The following is a 19,999-nucleotide window of genomic DNA, read 5'->3' on the forward strand; positions in this document are numbered from 1 at the left end:
TTCCTGACCTGAGGTTGGGGCTGCTTTTCATTCCGTTGCTATGACACACTTTTGACTGTATTAAAATAACTAATTTCATTTATTTGGTTCTTTTAGTCTAGTGCCTAAGGCTTTGGACATCAAAGCACAAAGTTGTCTGCCCATCCCATCCATTTAATTAATGTGTGACATTACTCAGCCTTCACAGTTCCAGTTGAGAAAACTTGAATTATGATTTTAAAGTTGTAGTTTCAATAAAACCTTCAAATAAAAAATGTTGGATGAATAAATGTTGCCTTTCATTTTTTAGACCCCAATACCACAGCAATATGGAGGAATAGTTCAGACAAAACTAAATAATTATATCAATAAATAAAAACATATTCAAATAAATAAATGTATGGTGACCTGTGGCAATAAATACATAAAAACACCATGATTTGTGAGTATAAATAATTTAACATGTCTATAATATGTATTTGTGTTGTTTATTCATTATGTATTTGTTTAATTACTTCTTCATTTGTTTCAGTGACACTACACACAGCATGAAATACAACTTAAAATGGAAACTGTCACCTTCACCCATCAAAGTTGAGAGGGTGGGCTCTACCAAGTACTGTTTTTTGATTGGTGAATCATGGCTATTGTGAATTCCAGAATTAATACATTTTTACTTTTCTTATTAGTTTTCTGGACTGTTTTGCATGTTTTTGAATATGCATACTAATTATTTATGTTATGAATTTGCATTATGGCATGATAAAAATGAATTCTTCTTTGTTTTTAATTCACAGCAACACCATTGCAGGTACCGCCATTTGGTATATGGACAACGCTACATGTCACTAAGTGACAAATCCCGAAAGCCACATTGAGTAACAGTTTACAAGCTGGCAACTTAGTATATTGCATATCCAAGTTTGAAAGTTTTTACAGATTTTTTTGGCAACAAACTTAAATCAGAACACTGACTTTGATTGATAACATTTTGGATTTATGCATTTATTTGTAATCATTTTTCTTGTTTTGATTGTGCTCATTTTGCGATCTTCATTTCATCTTCTGACCTGTTATTATTCTGTGCTTTGTGGCTTGTCATTTTCCACTTCTTGCCAGAACAGTGGTGTTCAGTTTAATACAGTGTCTTGGTTACCTTGAAAGCCAATTTAAAATAGTAGCCACTCTAAGAATAACAACACAGGGGTTCAAATCCTATTTCCTTGGTAGGGTGGCTGGTCCACTTTCCTACCTTTTATCATTCCTCTTAATGTGAAAAAAAGCCTGAGAGAAGAAAATGTGACAGAGGAAAAGTCAAATGAATAGTCACTAGAACTTCAGGGAAGCATAACCAGGAAGATTAAATCATGTCGATCAACAAAACAAAAAAATGAAAACCAATAAAATCTAAGTCAAAAATGAGCTAGCCAAATTTGTTGTCAAAAAGAGAAACCCATGTTCCTTACAAGGGAGAGAGTTTATCCCAAAGCATGAATGCAGATGGTAGTGTGCTGCCATCTTATAGTCGGTAAGTACTGATGTAATATGACATTTAATAGGCAATAGCACCCACAAAAAATGGCTGCATCTAGATCTAAACTATACAAAATTATGACACTTGCAATAAAAAGAAAAGAAATTGCCATGTGATAAAAATCTAAAATGTTAATAAAAAATGAATTCCAAATAACAACAAATATATTCCTGAAAGGCCCCTCTTAATATGTTTTCTCCTGTGTCCATCTTCTTCCTTTTATTTACTACTTTGTCCCACTCCCCCCTTTCTCCCACCAACCTTGTCACCTGACCTCCTTATAACTTACAACATACACACTCACTGTCCTGGTCAGCAGAAGAAGCTTTTTATCTCCAAGTAGGGGTTGTTTCTGAGGAAGGTTTGCATATTTTTTCTAGGGTTAGCAATGGCCTTGGAAATCCATGAGCTATTTTCCACAAACTTCCTCTAGCGGCATAAGCTGTTCCTGCAATCCTACATGCCACGTCTTCCTTATCAAGCCAGACCAAGCCTAGGTCACTTGTCAACCATGGGATTTAGGGAGCCTCCTATCAGCTCCATTTTCTGTAATCCATCTAAGCAGCTCTGTATTTTGCAAACAAAAAGGTGACAGTATGCATATGCTGCTTTAGGATCAAATTTGACGTATTGTGAAGTTATATAGAGGCTAAGGGTCCTAGCATTACATATTTTATTTGGTGAAACATAACAGTTAAAATTTGAAATTGACAAATCGTCAAATGTACCGTACTGCATAATATTGGGATTTCCTGATAGTGTAAAATTACAAACACAGAATTTCCGAAATTGAAGCATATCAACCGCAAGTCCACACTGGTGGAGAACATTGGTTTGCATCCCAGAGCCTCCCTGCATGGAGTTTGCAAAGCACTTTGAGTAGTGAGAAAAGTGTTATATAAATGTAAAGAGTTATTGTTATTAAATTAATAATGACTCTACAACTTTTTGCATGTTTTCATCAAATGCAGTCTTCCTAATTCATTCTTTGTTTTGAGTGTCAAAGACTGATCATCTTCCTCATAACAGCCATGAATTTATGTATCTTGCAGGATCGAAGTGTGTGAGTGGAGGGCCAACCAATCATATGAAGAGAAGTTCGGAGACAGAGCTTGTCAGTCACAAAGCTCTGATTGGAGTGACAATTAGAGATTTATTTGCAAAAACCCACGTTTGCATTAACTTAATGAATCTGGAATAAAACCCAGAGCATGCAATTATTTGGACTGTTTTTCGATGAGGAATTTGTGAAATGTGTCTCTTTCAGATAGATGTATGTACTAGTCAATACCACGAGTAGTTGTTGCAGCTGAGGTGCCGGCATGTACCGTCACAAAAAAAACCCTGCATTGAAGTCCCCAATCCAAATCTGTTCTCTTTGGGCATCCATTCATTACAGGCAGCTGTATGGTTAGGTGCAAGTTCCATTCATGTTGTTTATCACCTGATCTTGTCCATAACTATTCTTCTGGCGCTGTCACGGACGGCAGCCTGTCTGGCGTGTTCTCTGCATTTACGTTGCTTTTCATCTTCTTTCTGTTTTTCTCTTATTTTTTTTTTTAGTTCATATAGTTAGTTTTTTAGTTTATAGTACTTGTATAGATAGAGTAATTATTTATTTATTAAGACTCGCTAAAATTTCAGCTTCAACTACTCCTGCGCACCTCTGCGATGACCACGAGGCCACACGGCTCCTTTGTTTACAGCCGGGAGCAGCTGCTGGGGCTCCGGCAGCACAGCCGCGCCAGCATTCGGCACGACATCCCCGCGGAGATCAAGAGGAACTACCGCGGCTGCAGAGCCGGGAAAGCACGACGGCTGAAGAAGAAAAGATTTCGTCCTGCTCTCCCATCAGTAGTGACTGGTAATGTCAGATCTCTGGCGAATAAGATGGACGAGCTGGCAGCGCTAACAAGGACAGAGAAAGTTTTCCAGGAGTGCAGTGTTATGTGTTTCACGGAGACATGGCTGCACGAAAACATGCCCGACTCTGTTGTGGATTTAAACGGGTTTCAGTGTGTGAGAGCGGACAGGGACACCGGCAGGAGCGAGAAGAAGAGGGGAGGAGGACTTGCTCTTTATGTAAACAACCGCTGGTGTTCCCCCAGTCACGTTAAGGTGAGGATGGCTGTGTGTACTAAACACATTGAACTGTTAGCAGTCGGTCTCCGGCCATATTATCTGCTCAGAGAGTTTTCCATCATTATTATCATCATTGTTTACATCGCCCCCGATGCTAACATGGCGCAGGCGTATGACATCATCAGCTTGGTGACCGCAGACCTCCTGACTTGAAGTCCGGCCGCGTTTATGGCCGTAACGGGAGACTTTAATCACACAAACCTCTCCACTGTTCTACCCACATTCAAGCAATATGTCGAATGCAAAACCAGAGACAATAAAACACTGGACCTGTTCTATGCCAATGCTACTGAGGCATACACCTCCATCTCTCTCCCTCCCCCGGGCAGGGCTGACCACAACCTTGTCCATCTCCGGCCCCTTTATAAACCTGCCGTCCAGAGACAACCTGCAGTCAAGAAAACTGTTATGAGGTGGACAAGGGAGACAGAGGAGACTCTGCAGGGATGCTTTGAGGCAATGGACTGGGATGTTCTCTGCAGTTCCCATGGGGACAATATAGACAATCTGACAGACTGCATCACAGAATACATTAACTTCTGTGTGGACACTGTTGTTCCCAAAAAAACTGTGCGTTGCTTCCCCAACAATAAACCCTGGGTAACTAAAGACATCAAAGCCACACTCAACAAGAAGAAGAGAGCTTTCAGAAACGGTGACAAAGAGGAGCTGAGACTGGTACAGAGGGAGCTGAAATCTAAGACTGCAGAGGGGAAAGACTGCTACAGGAGGAAGCTGGAAAGCAAACTCCAAGAAAACAACTCCAGGGAGGTGTGGAATGGAATGAGGGCCATTACTGGCTTGAAACAAAAGAGAGGTGTTGGGATGGATGGAGACGTGGAATGTGCAAACAACCTAAATCTGCACTTTAATAGGTTTGACTCCCCTACGTCTCCTCCCCCCACACTCAGCTCTTCTCACCTTCTCCATTCTCCCCCCCCCCCCCCTCTCCTGCCTCCATAGCCTGTCTCTCTCTGTCCCTCTCAGCTGATGACATCAGAAGGGAACTGTGTAGACTTCATCCCAGTAAAGCTGCAGGTCCTGATGGCATCAGTCCCAGGGCGCTCAGGTGCTGTGCTGCCCAGCTGTGTGGAGTTCTACATCTGATCTTCAACATGAGTCTGAAACTGCAGAGGGTCCCGTCACTCTGGAAGACATCCTGTCTGGTTCCTGTCCCCAAAAAGACCCACCCATCGACCCCCAGCGACTACAGGCCAGTGGCTCTGACTTCACACGTCATGAAAGTGCTGGAGAGACTTCTCCTGAAACATCTGCGTCTGCTGGTGGAGCCCTGGCTGGACCCGCTACAGTTTGCTTATCGGCCCTGTATCAGCGTGGAGGACGCCATCATCTATCTGCTGAACCAGGCTTATTCTCATTTGGACATTGTTGGGAACACTGTGAGGGTCATGTTTTTTGACTTCTCCAGTGCTTTTAACACAATCAGACCATCACTGCTGGGGAATAAGCTCACGGAAATGCAGGTGGACGACCCATTGGTAGCCTGGATTACGGACTATCTAACCAATCGACCACAGCATGTCCGGCTGAAGAGCTGCTGCTCTGATAGCATCCTGAGCAGCACGGGGGCGCCGCAGGGAACTGTCCTATCACCCTTCCTCTTCACCCTCTACACGTCTGACTTCAGGTACAGGTCTCAGTCATGTCACCTGCAGAAATTCTCTGATGACTCTGCCATTGTGGCCTGTATCAGGGATGGACTCAGGGATGGACAGGAGGATGAATACAGGAGTGTGGTGGACAGCTTTGTGGAGTGGTGTGAGCTGAACCATTTACAGTTAAACATCACAAAGACAAAGGAACTGGTTGTGGACTTTAGGAAGCAGGCTCCTCTTCCCACCCCTGTCACCATCAGAGGAACGGATGTTGAGGTGGTTGAGGACTACAGGTACCTGGGGGTACACATTGACAGCAAACTGGACTGGTCCAAGAACACCAACACGGTTTTCAAGAAAGGGCAGAGCCGGCTTTACCTACTGAGGAGGCTCAGGTCTTTCAATGTCTGTAGGAAAATGCTGACTATGTTCTATCACTCTGTGGTAGAGAGCGTGGTGTTTTTTGCAGCTGTGTGCTGGGGCAGTGGGGTGAAGACAGCTGATGCCAACAGGCTGAACAAGCTGATTAAAAAGGCTGGTTCTGTCCTGGGTGTCAGACTGGAGAACCTGGTGGAGGTGTCTGAGAGGAGAATGCTGAAAAAGCTTCTCAGTATCATGGACAACCCCTCACCCCATGCACGCCTCCTTGATGGGTCATCAGAGCACACACAGCAAAAGACTCATTGCCTCCAAATGCAGAACTGAACGCCACAGGAAATCCTTTCTACCTGTGGCAATAAGACTGTATAACTCTTCCTCATTCTGTAGGTGATCTTTTTCAGAATTTTTGTCATTAGGTCTCATTTGGTTTTTTTTTTATTTACTCATCTGTATGTTACTGAATGTTTGTTTCATCCCATCATCACATGCTGCTATCTCATTTATTCATGGCACAAACACTAAGTCACTTTTCATAACCACTTGCACTAATAATCTGTTGTTTTATTATATCTGTTATAGTTTTAGTTATAGTTGTTTGTTGCTTTGTACAAATTAGTTATACAGTTATAATACAAACTATTAGTTATAGTTATTTGTTACTTTGTTTAGAGTTGTTATTCTGTTTGCACTATTACTACTGTTCTTTTTAAATTCTTTACTACCTTATCTTTATTCCTCTTGTTGCACTGAGCATGTATATGACAAAAGAATTTCCCTCGGGATAAATAAAGTTCTTATCTTGTCTTGTCTTGTCTTGTCTTATAAGCCGGAACTAACAGTGAAAATATCCATTGTAATGGCACAAACAGAAACAAGGCACAGATCAAGATTTGGGGGAATTCCCTGTAAAATGTCCGGTGAACCAAATAGTCTTTTGAGACTTAAATTACGGTCAATGAGAGTGAAATCATACATTTGGCAAAGTAACACAAGTTTGCGGGATATTTATGGAGTCATGAAAGGAAATGGAATTAACGGAGGAAGTGACGATGATGATGATGGATGGAGTTGACAACACAATCAGGTGACAGAAATAAGGTCATCTGTAGTAGCAGCTGAAGAGAACCCGGAAGTGGCCTTGTCTTAGAAACACAGAATGGACATTACCCTGGCAGATCTCCAAAGTTTCGTTCATCAAGCTTCGTTTTTTTCTGCTGAAGAAGGGAGAAAGGTGTTAGTACTCTGTTCAAAAACCCTACATTTTGCTCTACTGAGCTTCGTCAGGCTGCTGGCTGCACCGCATTTGCGCGTGTGTAACACCATTAATGGAAATATGGTGGAAAATGCTTTATTATTTATATTAAAGAGCAAAACATTTCAAACTTTTTGCTTCACTGTCATTTTACTGTACCTTAAATTAAAAAATATGTACAGAATGTTGATCTTATTCTTAAACATACTACAGATTTGGTAATGGTATAGTACCTCATAGAGTTGGAAAAAGCCTCATGATGGTATGAAAACCCACGACTAATTGATGATTGATCCCTCAGCAGAGAAGAACGTGACTACTTCTCCTGTCAACTATAATCCTTGAGATGACTCCTTGATGGCTGGTCAGCACAAGATGCTCATACTAGCTGTGGATTTTACTGCCAACTGAGCCATTTATTTGTGAGTGAAACTTCTGTATGTGCTGCCAGTTGCATTCTATGACACTTGCACACAAAAGTGCAAAAAGACTGAAAATGGTCAGAAAGTCTGTTGTGTACAGACTGTTCACCATTAGTGACGGTTGATATGTATTTACCTGCATTCAAACAACTTTGATTCATTTGTAAGTAACAAACAGAAGTCATTACATGAAAAATTAGGGGGTTTATGTGCTCATTTGTATTTGAGAAATTTCCGTAAGCTGAGAATGCCATGACCTGAGATCCAGCTATAGTGAAGCATATTGCCTCTTATTGGTGTTCTTATTTCATTGGTAATATTGTCACTGCCTGTGCGCTTACTTTGAGGGCATCTTACAACCCGACTCCTGTCCCAGCCTTTTTAATTTAACCTGCAGTTGTATTCCCTTCCAGACCACCCTCACAATGCTAAAAAATATTGGCATTAGATATTTGGAGCAATTTTTATCTATTGGGATGTTGGACAACAAAAAGCATTGCATCAGCAAAGTGATATTCTCAGACTAGCAAAAGGTAATTAACATTTAATCATCCACGTAGTTTTGGAAATCCTGTGGATCCTGCCTAATTGGCTTTTACTTTTCATTTCGGAGAATAATAAATCATAGCATGAAACAATTCACAAAGATTCATATTCATTAATGAACAAAAAATTCCAAAGAATGTTGCCAAAGCAGCAATAAACACTAAAAGGAAGCTGATTAATGACACCTTAGTTTGTAAAGCATCATTAGGCACAGATGCCGCGTAGCGGATTAATGAGGTAGTCTGTGCTGCTTGGTTGACATGAACCCCCTGCTTTGCAAAAGATACTCTTGATCTAAAGACAGCACTGGAATACTTTACCTTGTAAATCTAATTTATTCCACTTTCCTGTCTCTGTGAAAGCTGAAGTCAAATCTAGTTGACAGTACTGCATAGCAGATGAGTTAAGAAAGGACAAAAAGTCATAAACACCAATGTACAACACGAGAAAAAAGACAAGTGGCGACTGTTTAAATCAGATTTTATTTTACCTGCTATTGCACGAACTGCTATTGAGCAAGACAAACACATAACTCTGCAGACAATTTTACTTTGTTGTATACTTCTTACATTTAAATATTGCTTTTTTATGCTTTTAAGAAGGCAAAAACCTTACCAGGCTCCTCAAGTATGAAACGTCACTATGGCTTCTCACAGATCCAGAATTATGTGATGAAATCTTTCACTGGCCACGGTCATTGACCTCTGTGTGCTTTCTGCATATACGGTACATATAAGAAGTATTCCACCCCATTGGACGTTTTCACACTTTATTTTCATTCAACATTTAAACAAACTGAGTTTCATCTGGCTTTTTTAAACACTAATCAACAACAAAAGACTCTTTAATGTCAAAGTGAAAACGTCCTCTGCAAAGTGGTCCAAATAAATTATAAAAAACAAAATCATTGATTGCAAAAGTATTCGTCCTCTTCAAGTCTCTGTCTCTCTACCAGTTTTCCTCATCTTTACACTGCAATTCCTCTTTATTCCTCTTTGCAAAACTGCTGAGGCTCTGTCAGGTTGCAAGGAGATCAGGAGTGAACAGCCTTTGTCAAGTTCAACCACAAATTCTCACTTGGATTGAGGTCTGTACCTGTATTTATCAAGTGTCTCAGAACTGGGAAACAGTCCTAACTGGATCAAAAATCTCAGATTGAAGAATTTTGTAACAGCATTTCATCAATTTTCCTAATTTAGAAAACTACTTCTAACTACACCAGGATTTAGGGAGTTCGTCAACTGTTCTAATTCACTGGAAACTGCTAGAAGATGGCTTTCAGACAGAGAGCGGCACTCGCATTCTGGGTAAGGTGGAATGTTTTGGAAATGCTGGACAATGAAATTGTACAAAGATATTGGTTTGATAGAGATGGAATAATATTCTTAAAAAATCTTGTATGTCATTTGATTGCTCCCATGATGTGAAAAAACAGCTGAAATGAAAGCGTTGGTAATGTTATGTCTCCATTTTTTGGCCATGGGGAAAAATAAAGCTTTGTAGTAGTGATGATTTGGGTATATCACAATCAACAATTTCTCACATTTTTTACCAATCTTTGAACACCCTTACTATGTACGAAGTAATACGCAGATTCATACATTTCTCCACCACATCACATGAAATAAGGTTGAAGCAAGCTGCATTCATGCAAATTGGCACAAACATAAAGATTAGAGCTGTGTGAATGAGCATGTATATATGAATTGCCAGCGACATCACAGTATCAACATACAGGTGGTCATGGATGCAAACTGTAATTTTCTTAATGTTATTATGAAGTGACCTGGTTCAACTCATGACTCTATAGTGCTCTATGATGGTGCCATAAGTTTTTTATTTTAACATAATCACGTTTCTCATAGATGTTGTCTTCTTGGAGACAAAGGATAACCTCAGAAGAGATGACTGATGACTTCTTCTCCAAACCCAAAAGCCAATGTTCATCTTTCTTACTTTGAATATTATTATTATTATTATCTTCATGGTGAAGCCAAAGTGTTAGTATCAGAAAACTACAAAATGTCATCATGATTTCCAGGGAAACTACAAAATGCCTTTAAAATCGTGATGTCATTCATTTTCAAATATGGACTCTTAATTCTTGCAGGAATTGGGCATAAGACAATTGTAAATAATTAAGTAGGACTCAAACAAAGTGTTGGAGCACCAGCAGACCCCCATTTATTAAAAGCAACTGGTAAACAGGAAAAAAGAATGAAATAGCAACTGTGGGTACTTTAAATACCAACAAATGCTGCGTTCCTGAATAGTCCTGCTCACTTGTTGATGAGTCAGGTGTCAGGTGGTTTTAAAACGTTGGTTCCTGGAAATGGCAGGACCTAATGACGCAGGGCCAAGAGTGAGGTCATTTATCCTCTGGCTAACATCCCTCTGAACTTCTCATGCCCTACTCTGCGGTAGGACAAATTCTTATCCTAGTCAGACTTTCAGTTCAATTCCTATGAGTGATTTCAAAATGCTTGACATTAATATGGGCACTGGATTCTGACTGAGCCACTCCAGGACATTAACATGGTCATCTATAAGCCATTTAAATTGATGAATGTTCCTAAATCAAATACAGATAAATAAATTTAAAAATGCACTGTAACTTTATAGACTTGACATGTAAAGCATTTTCAGATGTTGTTCAATGAAGAAAGGCCTTAAATACAATTAAGATGGTTAGTTTGTGTAACGATGGTTAGTTCTGTTGCCTCAAAACCCTAGTTTCTTAGATTTGAATGGTGGTCGGCATGAAATTTAAATGTTCTCATTTTTTCTCAGTCAAAGATTATTTTGTTAGATTAACTGGCAAATCTAAATTTGCCTAGTGCTTGTGAGAGTATGGTGTTCTGTTCAATGGTGGCTCCTGTCTTAGCCCAACGCTGCTGAAATAAACAACAATTCTTATGACTCTGATTAGATTGAATGGATTTGAAAATGAATGGGTGTCTTTGGAGACATGTAGTCATGATAGTTCCCACAGTGGTTGTACCCTAACCTGGCCCAGAGGTAGAAGACTCGTACGGATCCAGAATACGCACAAGTGAATTATATCACATGGCTGACCTGGAATTACAGGTGTACTTGAAAATGGTTTCCAGGGATAGAGTTTCCTTCAAAACCCTCACCAGGGCAAGTGAACAGAGAGTGAAGTCAATCTATCCATGCTACTCTATTTATTTAATTCAATTCTCTTTATTTTTGTACAACACTCTTTACTGAGTGCAGGTGCCATGCCACATGCAGTTTATGCAGCTTATAGCTAAATGGACCCGGCACCCCTATTGTCTGCATTAGGAAGAAGGCACAAACCAGTCATGGATGGGACACTAGTGAGGGTGATTGATTGCAAATTATTTTTAAATGATCACAAAAGCATATAATGGCCTTGGCTTTTCCCAGACAGGTATATCAACCATCGAGTTCCGCTCAATTTAAAGTCACAAGGGTACTTTATGCCATAAATTGCCGTTTTTGGCAAAGCACTAATGAGCTCTTTTTATGTGTAATTATGGTAATTCATCACTGTGTAGTTTGAAAATGGAAGAAGCAAGAGCTAATTCCACCATGAAAAGTCTTCTTTAAATAATTAGAAACACGACACCTTTACTGGTAATTCTTTTGATGTTAAAATGCTCCACAATGGAAAGCCATGTTTTAAGGATTTCAGGATGCAATTAGGCGTAACTAACGTATGGTACTTTCTCCATAAAATGTAAAACGTTAAATTAAATAATTGAGGTGTGCTGTTTGGCGATTTATGAACACATATAATATTAAATACCCATATTAATATCTACTGTTTTTTTTTATTTCTCCTTTTCCTTACATTTATGCATTCATCCACATTTGTTTAATTTTTCACTTTAGTGTACATCCAAACTATCAGGCAAGAAGACGAGCAAGTCCAAAACAAACCCTGAGATTTATTTCCAACTACACTGTACATCTGTTTTGAGGTTTGTTTTTTCTGCTATTTGTGCATTACAAATATAACCACTTTTTAGAAAAGGGTTGTGATTTTCTGTTACAAGGTTTGTTATTGAAATGGGATACTGTATTTTGTGCATATCCTTTCTATTGAAGAAAAACATGAAGTAAAATTTTAAATTTAGTTTATATACACAGTTTATGTTCTAAATATCTGCCTGTCTAATGGCTGCAAATGAATCTATCATTTAAAAAGTCTGGAAAACTAACAAATACATAATGCCATATTTTCTGTTCAACTTAAATTTAGAAAGTGTTCTAAAAAGGAAGAAGAAGGCTTTGCTTGTTCAGCCTTAGATTTTTTCACTCTTTGATGAGTTTTCTTTCTTTCCTTTTTTTTTGATGCCAACTTTTATGTTATTTTGAGTTTAATCATGCCATTATAATGATCTCCAGGAACTCAAGCTCTCATAATCAGACTGTGGAAAGCATGTATCAGTAGCCATTCACTGCTGCTAACAGAACATACCTTTATGCCTTTTTAACATCCAGAACCCTTAATATTTTCTTAATTCAATAACTTCAAATAAGTTGGAAAGGCAGCTGACAGCAAACTTGATTCCACTGGCACTTGTGCCTCTGTATTATATATTATTCAGTTACATAAATCTATTTAATTAAAAATATGGAGGGCTTTAATTAAAAATATGGGGTCCGTCCCCCCTTCTCTAGGCCCACTCATGCAAGCAACCACAATTTTGAGTCACTCATGGCTTTGGAGGCATTTACGGCAACTTGAGCAGATAAAATGAATTCATTGTGCCACTGCCATCAGCAGTTCCATCATTAATGAAGATAAGTGTGCCAGTACCTGTGGCAGCCATACATGCCCAAGCCATAACACGACCAGCACCACGTTTAACACTAGGATTACCAAAGCCTACAAAAAAACTCATAATCCCCGCTCACCTTCCTCTCCATCAGCATCTTATGTGTTGTAAATGTGTCGATCAGCAAAAGCAGCAAGCAGCCTCCTATCCTATCCTACCGATGCAAAAAGAGCAGAAAGTTCTCTCAGCTCAAGTCTGTTTACCTGCATGTGAGTTGCCAGGAGTTGTATAGGGGAAATAATATATCGTTATTTGGAATATATGCATTTCATGGGTGTTTTGTGTCTACAACAATCTATGTAAACACATTGTTAAAACAGAAATGTTTTTCATGTTTTAGTAATAATTGACAAAATGTAGACATGAAGTGTATAATGTGTGAAGCCTGACGTCCAAATATCAAATAAACACTTTCACAAAAGATACAAGTATAACAAAACGAGCGCACATGTTTTTGCAAACTTTAATTTGACCGCCCTGTTTTTTGTGGCTAACTAGTTGTTTGTATCTTGAAGTGTGGCCTTTTTATTTCTGTTCATGAAGCCTTCTGCAGATAGTCGCTTCTGATACATACACATCCGCTTCCTGTGCTGTTGGACCTTACCATAGTGAGGATTCTTCTGTCATCAGCAGTTAATACTTCCTTGGCCTACCAGTGCCTTTATGATTACTGAGATCACCAGTGCATTCTTATTACTTAATGATATTCCAAACAGTAGATTTAGGTAATCCTAAGATTTTACTGATGTCACTAATGGTTTAATTCTTGCTGTTCAGACCCATAATGGCTTCTTTAACTTTCATTCGCTCAGCTCTTATCCTTCATGTTGAACAATGGCATTTACAGACTCCAAAGGGTAGAAACAAACCAAGGTATCTTATGAAGCAAAGACACCCACCTGAGTAATCACAAACACCTGTGACACCAACTTTTCCAAACATTATGGTAAGCATGAAATGAGGGTGGACCATGTAGAAAAAATGCCATTTCTTTTTTTTTTTCAATTTTATTGATTCTACTGTAATCATTCCATATAAATAGATCAATTTTTACAAAAAATAGGATGGAAAACAAATCAACCCCCATCCTTGAGAAAGACAGCATGGCCAACAGAGTAAAACTTAAAGCTAGTAATAAATAAGTAAACTGATGGGTTTAATAAGCAGATAAAGAAAAATGGAGAAGAAAAAGAAATGGGAAGAAGAATCTGCTTCCTCAATGCTTTAAGAGCTTAATCTAAAATGTTATTGATTCGATTCTGCCAGGTTTTGAAAAAGTTCTGTACAGAACCTTTAAATGAGAATTTGATTTTTTCCAATTTCAAATAGTATAAAACATCAGTTACCCACTGACTTAAAATAGGAGAGTTAGGCTTCTTCCAGTTGAGCAAAATAAGTCAGTGTGCCAATAGTGTAGTGAAGGCAATCACAGTTTGTTTGTCCTTCTCCTCTTTAAGCCCATCTGGAAGTACACCAAACACAGCTGTTAGTGGATTAGGAGGGATTGTGACACCAAGGCTGTCTGAAAGGTATTTAAAGATTTCGTCCAGATTGATGTTAATTTGGTGCAGGCCCAAAACATGTGACCCAGTGAGGCTGGAACTTGATTGCAGTGTTCGCAGGTAGGATCTTGCCCTGGAAACATTTTGGACAATTTTAAACGAGACAGATATGACAGATAATTTTGAGTTGAATAATTGTATGCTTTGCTCATATGGAGCTCGAGTGAATTCTCTGCCTTGCTACCTTCCACTCCTTTTCTGATATGTTGAGTGAGAGTTCCTTTTCCCACTATCCTCTTGGATCTCTGAAAGGGAGGGACTATAAAATGATTTTATATATTGCAGAAATTCTGTCTGAGTCCTCGAAACTGAGCAATATTTTTCCAGCACAGAGTTGGACTAACAATTGGGTTGTTAGTATATTGGCGATAACTTGCATTTATAGGGGCACAAAGCAGGGAATATAAAGAAGTGCGGCAGGATTTTATTTCTACTGCGGACCAAGCCAGTGTATGTTCATCTATTTGTGTCCATGTCCAGGTTTTTATAGTTTGTATGTTCGCTGCAAAATAATAAAACTGAAACTTAGGTAGAGCCACGCCACCTTCTGCCTTAGGTCTTTGTAGGGTCGCTCTTTGAATACGTGGATGTTTTAAGTGTTGGCGCCCTGCCCGGGATCGGTTCCCTGCCTTGCGCCCTGTGTTGGCTGGGATTGGCTCCAGCAGACCCCCGTGACCCTGTGTTTGGATTCAGCAGGTTAGACAATGGATGGATGGATGGATGGATGTTTTAAGTTCCAAATAAATGAGGTTATGGTTGAATCTAATTGCTTATGATTTATTGATGTATATTGGAATAGTTTGAAATAAAAAGGGAAGCTTAAGAAAGATATTCATCTTAACAACATTAATTTTTCTAGCTAGAGTGAGATGAAGGGTTGACCATCTATGCAAGTTTTGCTTAATTTTTTCCATACAGACATCGAAATTTTGTTGATAAAGAGCTTTATGTTTACTTGTAATGTTTACCCCTAGGTATTTAAACTGATCTGCAATGATAAAAGGGAAGGTGTCCAATCTAATACAGTATGCTTGAGAATTTACTGGGAAGAGCACACTTTTATTCAAATTAATTCTGAGACCAGAAATCTTTGAAAATTCTGTAAGTGCTGTTAGGACTGCAGGCACAGTATTTTGTGGGTCTGATATATATAGTACCGTATCATCTGCATATAGAGAAATTTTCTGCTCAAGTCCTTCTCTGATAATCCCTTTTATCTGAGAAGCGTTTCGACAGTGAACTGCCAGTGGCTCAATGGCGATTGTAGTGGTGACAAGAGGCATCCTTGTCTGGTACCACGTTCTAGTTTAAAGTAGTCTGAATTAATGTTGTTAATACAACTGAAGCTTCTGGATTGGTATACAGTAGTCAGATCCATGCACAAATGTTTGGGCCAAACCCAAATTTCTCTAATGTAGTGAAAATGTTGTTCCATTCAATCATATCAAATGCTTTTTCTGCATCCAACGATAATAATATCTCTCGGGTGTTTGACTTTGCGGGTGAATATATTACATTAAACAGGCATCAAAGATTGGAAGCTAAGTGTCAGCCTTTAATAAATCCAGTTTGATCTTGTGATATTACCGAAGGCAGCACTTTCTCCATCCTTCTAGCTAGGACTTTGGAGAGTATCTTAACATCATTATTCAGAAGTGAAATTGGTCTGTATGATGCACATTGTAACAAGTTCTTATTTTGTTTAGGATAGACGGTGATTAATGCTTTGTGAAAAGTTTGAGGTAGAATTTGATTGTCTCTAGCTTCTGTGAATGTTGCTAATAAAAGGGGAGCTAACTGAGTGGAGAATTTCTTATAAAATTTGACAGGGTAGCCATCAGGGCCTGCTGCTTTTCCACTCTGAAGTGACTTTATAGCATCTAGTAATTCTGATAGCACCAAAGGTTTATCCAATTCCTCTTCACTAAGAGTATCTATTTGTGGTATCTATAATGAGTCCAGAAATACATTAGATTGTGTGTTGTCTTCTTTATTAGTATCTTCATCCCATCCCACACTTCCTTCATGCTGTTATTCTGCAACTTCTGCTCCAGCTTTCTCCTGTACTGGTCCTTCGTCGCCCTGAGCTGGACTTGGAGTTCCTTCTGCACGTGGTAGTCTCTAAATGTGTGCATTATATTTTTATGGTCAATGATTTTGTCTCCATTTGTGTTGGTGATCGCTGGGATTGCATTGCGAACTTCTTGCTTGTGGATTTGTTGAGTTCAGAGCTTATTAGCTTTCTCTCCATGTTCATAGTAATGATGTCTTGATTTAAAAATGAATTGTTCAGTTTCTTTAGCTGTCAAGAGGTTGAGTTCTGAATGCAGAGCCTGCCTTTTCCTATGAAGAGCCTCACTTGGACACCAGGCATGTTCTTGATCTATTCTAGTAATTTTGCTGGTTAGTTCTGATACCTTCTTGGTTTCTAATTTATTTCTGTGGGAAAGATATGAGATAATCTGTCCTCTGAAGAAGCCCTTCAGGGTTTCCCATGGTATTCTTGCAGAGACATCTGAGGATGTATTTGGCTCTAAAAGAAAACTGATTTGTTTTGATATAAATTCTGTACAGTTCTTCTCTGCTAATAAAAGTGGGTTAAAATGCCATCTGCAAGATGAGTATGTGGGGCATAATGATTTTAGCTCCAAGATCAGAGGGGCTTGGTTGGAAATAACAATAGCGCCATACTTACAAGATTTAATCGTAGGCAAGAAATTATTATCTATAAAGATAAATAATCAATTATTGAGTAGAATGAATGCACTGGTGAGTAGAAGGAATATTTTCTTGAGTTTGGGTTTAGAAACCTCCAGGGGTCTGATAGGTTGTGGTCAGTTACAAACTGTGTAATTGTCTTTGCAGTGTTACATGTCATCACCCCTGTGACAGGAGACCTATCTAAGTCTGGATTTAAAACACAATTAAAGTCCCCAGCCATTACAATTTTATGAGTGTTCACGTTGGGAATGGATGTAAATACATTTTGCATGAATTCCCTATCATCTACATTTGGTGCATAAACATTTATCAGAATCACTTTACAGTTAAATAAATTTTCCATGACAATCACATATCTCCCTTCAGGATCAGATACTACATTTGATACCACAAATGAGACTGTTCTATGCATAAGAATTCCCACACCTCTAGTTTTCTTTGGAAAGCTGGAATGGAACATTTGGCCTGTCCAGTCTTTTTGCAGCCGGAACTGATCCTTCCTTAATGAGTGGGTCTCCTGTAAAAATACTGTTTTAGCGTTTAGACCTGTTAGGTGAGAGAATACTTTCTTTCTCTTTAATTCATGATTCAGGCTTTTAACATTCAAGCTCACAAAGTTAACTGTCCTATCATGGAGACATTGATTCTGACTTTTTGATGTCATTTTGTAGTCTTAACTGGACGTGAGACAGCTTTGACCTTAATTTCCAAGAGTCCCAGGAGTTATTGCCATGCAGCCTATTGTTAAGTTGGTAATTATAATTACAGTGGATCCTTGACTTACGAAATCAATTCGTTCGCGAGGGCTGGTTGTAACTCAAGTTGGTTGTAAGTCAAGACTATTTTTCCCATAAGGAATAATGGAAATACCCATAATGCGTTCCGAACCTCCCACAGCAACACTTAACCTTTTCATAATAAAAAAGAGTTGTATAATGTGTATAATTTACCAAAACACCAATAATTTTTCAAATGTACTTACCAAAAAGTTATAAAAAGTGCCTAGCCTACCAGAAACAACAATTTCATACTATACTCACCATTTAATTTGACATCTTTGGGCTGCAGGAAGGGAGGAAGAGGAGAATGAAATGGAAGGTGGTTATTGTTTGGAAGGAGCCTCCTTATACAAATCTTTTCTTTGTAAAATTGTTGAGATGGTGGATTTTGACATGCTGTACATATTAGCGAGATCGATCACACGAACACCACTCTCATATTTCCGCACAATTTCCTTCTTTGTTTCGATTGTGATCGCTTTCTTTACCTTCGTTACCGTCTCTTCCTTCCTTAGCAATTATCGAAAAAAATTATATAGATCACTGCACTGACCAAAATTACGTCCACAAACACATGTATTTGGGCTCCAACTGACGCTTACGAACGCTCTCGGCTGTTTGTTTACAATCGCACAAGCGGATACGGACAGCATTCGGGTCATAACGCAAGATGTTGGTCATAAATCAAAACAAAAATTTTGGTCGTAAATCAAGTTGTTCGCATGTCAGGCCGGTCGTATATCAAGGGTTGACTGTATAAGGATTAAAAGGATAGATTAGATATAGCTTGCTCTCTTTCCCCAAGGATCCCCCCACCCCCTCAAAAAAGTGTCATTTCTAAAGGTGTGACTGAAATGTATACAAATGCCCTTAAAAGGAAGTCTGCAATGCTCACTTTAATTATGTCTCAATTGTTTGATTTTTAATTTTAAACAGAAGGGTAAACCAATGAAAAGGGAGTCTTTGTCCTAAACATTTTGGATCTCCTTCATAATTATATTATGCTGTTTACTGTGTTACACAAACCTTAAAATAAATAAAATTGAACAACAAAGATTTTGCTTACTGAATACTTTCAAGTGAACCTTATGGATTTGGGCCTGCTGAACAGAAAAATCACCTTCAAAGTTTCCTATCACATACAGTTTTATTGAAATGGCTTATTTCTGTGATTATCTGTCATATATAAGCGTATATAAACAGTACAACAACTACATTTGTAATGATCTAAATGTAGTGGTGCTGTGATTAGGAATGCAGTTCGGATATACTAAGTACTGTGAATGGGACAGCCATACTAAAGAGTCTCATTACATTAAAAAGAACTGGTTTCATCGTAAGAATTTGCTTCCAGGGCAGAAGAGTGTGGTACCATAAACCACTTGCCAATACAATAAAAACATGTTTTCCTCTTTTTCATATAAAACCATGGACAAAAAAGGTGAAGATTTCAATATCTGAGACAGGTGTTTCCATAAAAAAACTGATGCCAAGATCAAGTCCACAATTCAGGGACATCATCAATAACAACATTGAGGGATGTTGTTGAGAATTTTATTGGTAGCTACAGAACACCAAAACTACATTGTCCAGTTGGTTGCCAATGTGCATACAAAACCATGAAGTACAAGAATCACTGGGTAGCTGCTGCGTATCCCAGCAAGCACTGGGTGCAAGGCAGGAACAATGCCTGGACAAATGCACACGCAAAGACACATTTAGCAATGCCGATTCAGCATGGGCCCCATGTATAATGTCTTGCGTAGAATTCACACTAAAACATAGCATGCGGGCAAAGGTGGAAATGTGCGTATGCATAAAAAAATTCAGATGCACAAAATCGTGAGTAAGCCAACTTCCATGCACTTCCGCTTAATAAAGTAACACATGTGCATGTGCCTGCCGTCACACCCCAGCTCCTAACAGAATTACACATCTTTGAAAAAGCACAACAATATAAATAGCTTGTTACGTTCAGTGTTTTGTAAAAAGACAAAAAACTGCAGCGAGGAGTGGAGGCAAGGAAAAACGTACTATTTGTTGGCTTAAGCAGTGATATAAGCAACAAAAAGAAAGTGATGGAGTGATACAGTGCGGTGGAGACATTCAAAAGTTCAAGTTCAGAAAGTTGCAGCCCACCATCAGAGTTTCATATGGAAGCGTATTAGGGCTCAGAGAAAAGAAAAAAAAAGGGACACAGTGAAGAAAAATGTCAAAATGTAAACTTTCATCTCAA

The sequence above is a fragment of the Erpetoichthys calabaricus genome, chromosome 6 (assembly GCF_900747795.2).
Source record: "Erpetoichthys calabaricus chromosome 6, fErpCal1.3, whole genome shotgun sequence".
NCBI classification, from domain to species: domain Eukaryota; kingdom Metazoa; phylum Chordata; class Cladistia; order Polypteriformes; family Polypteridae; genus Erpetoichthys; species Erpetoichthys calabaricus.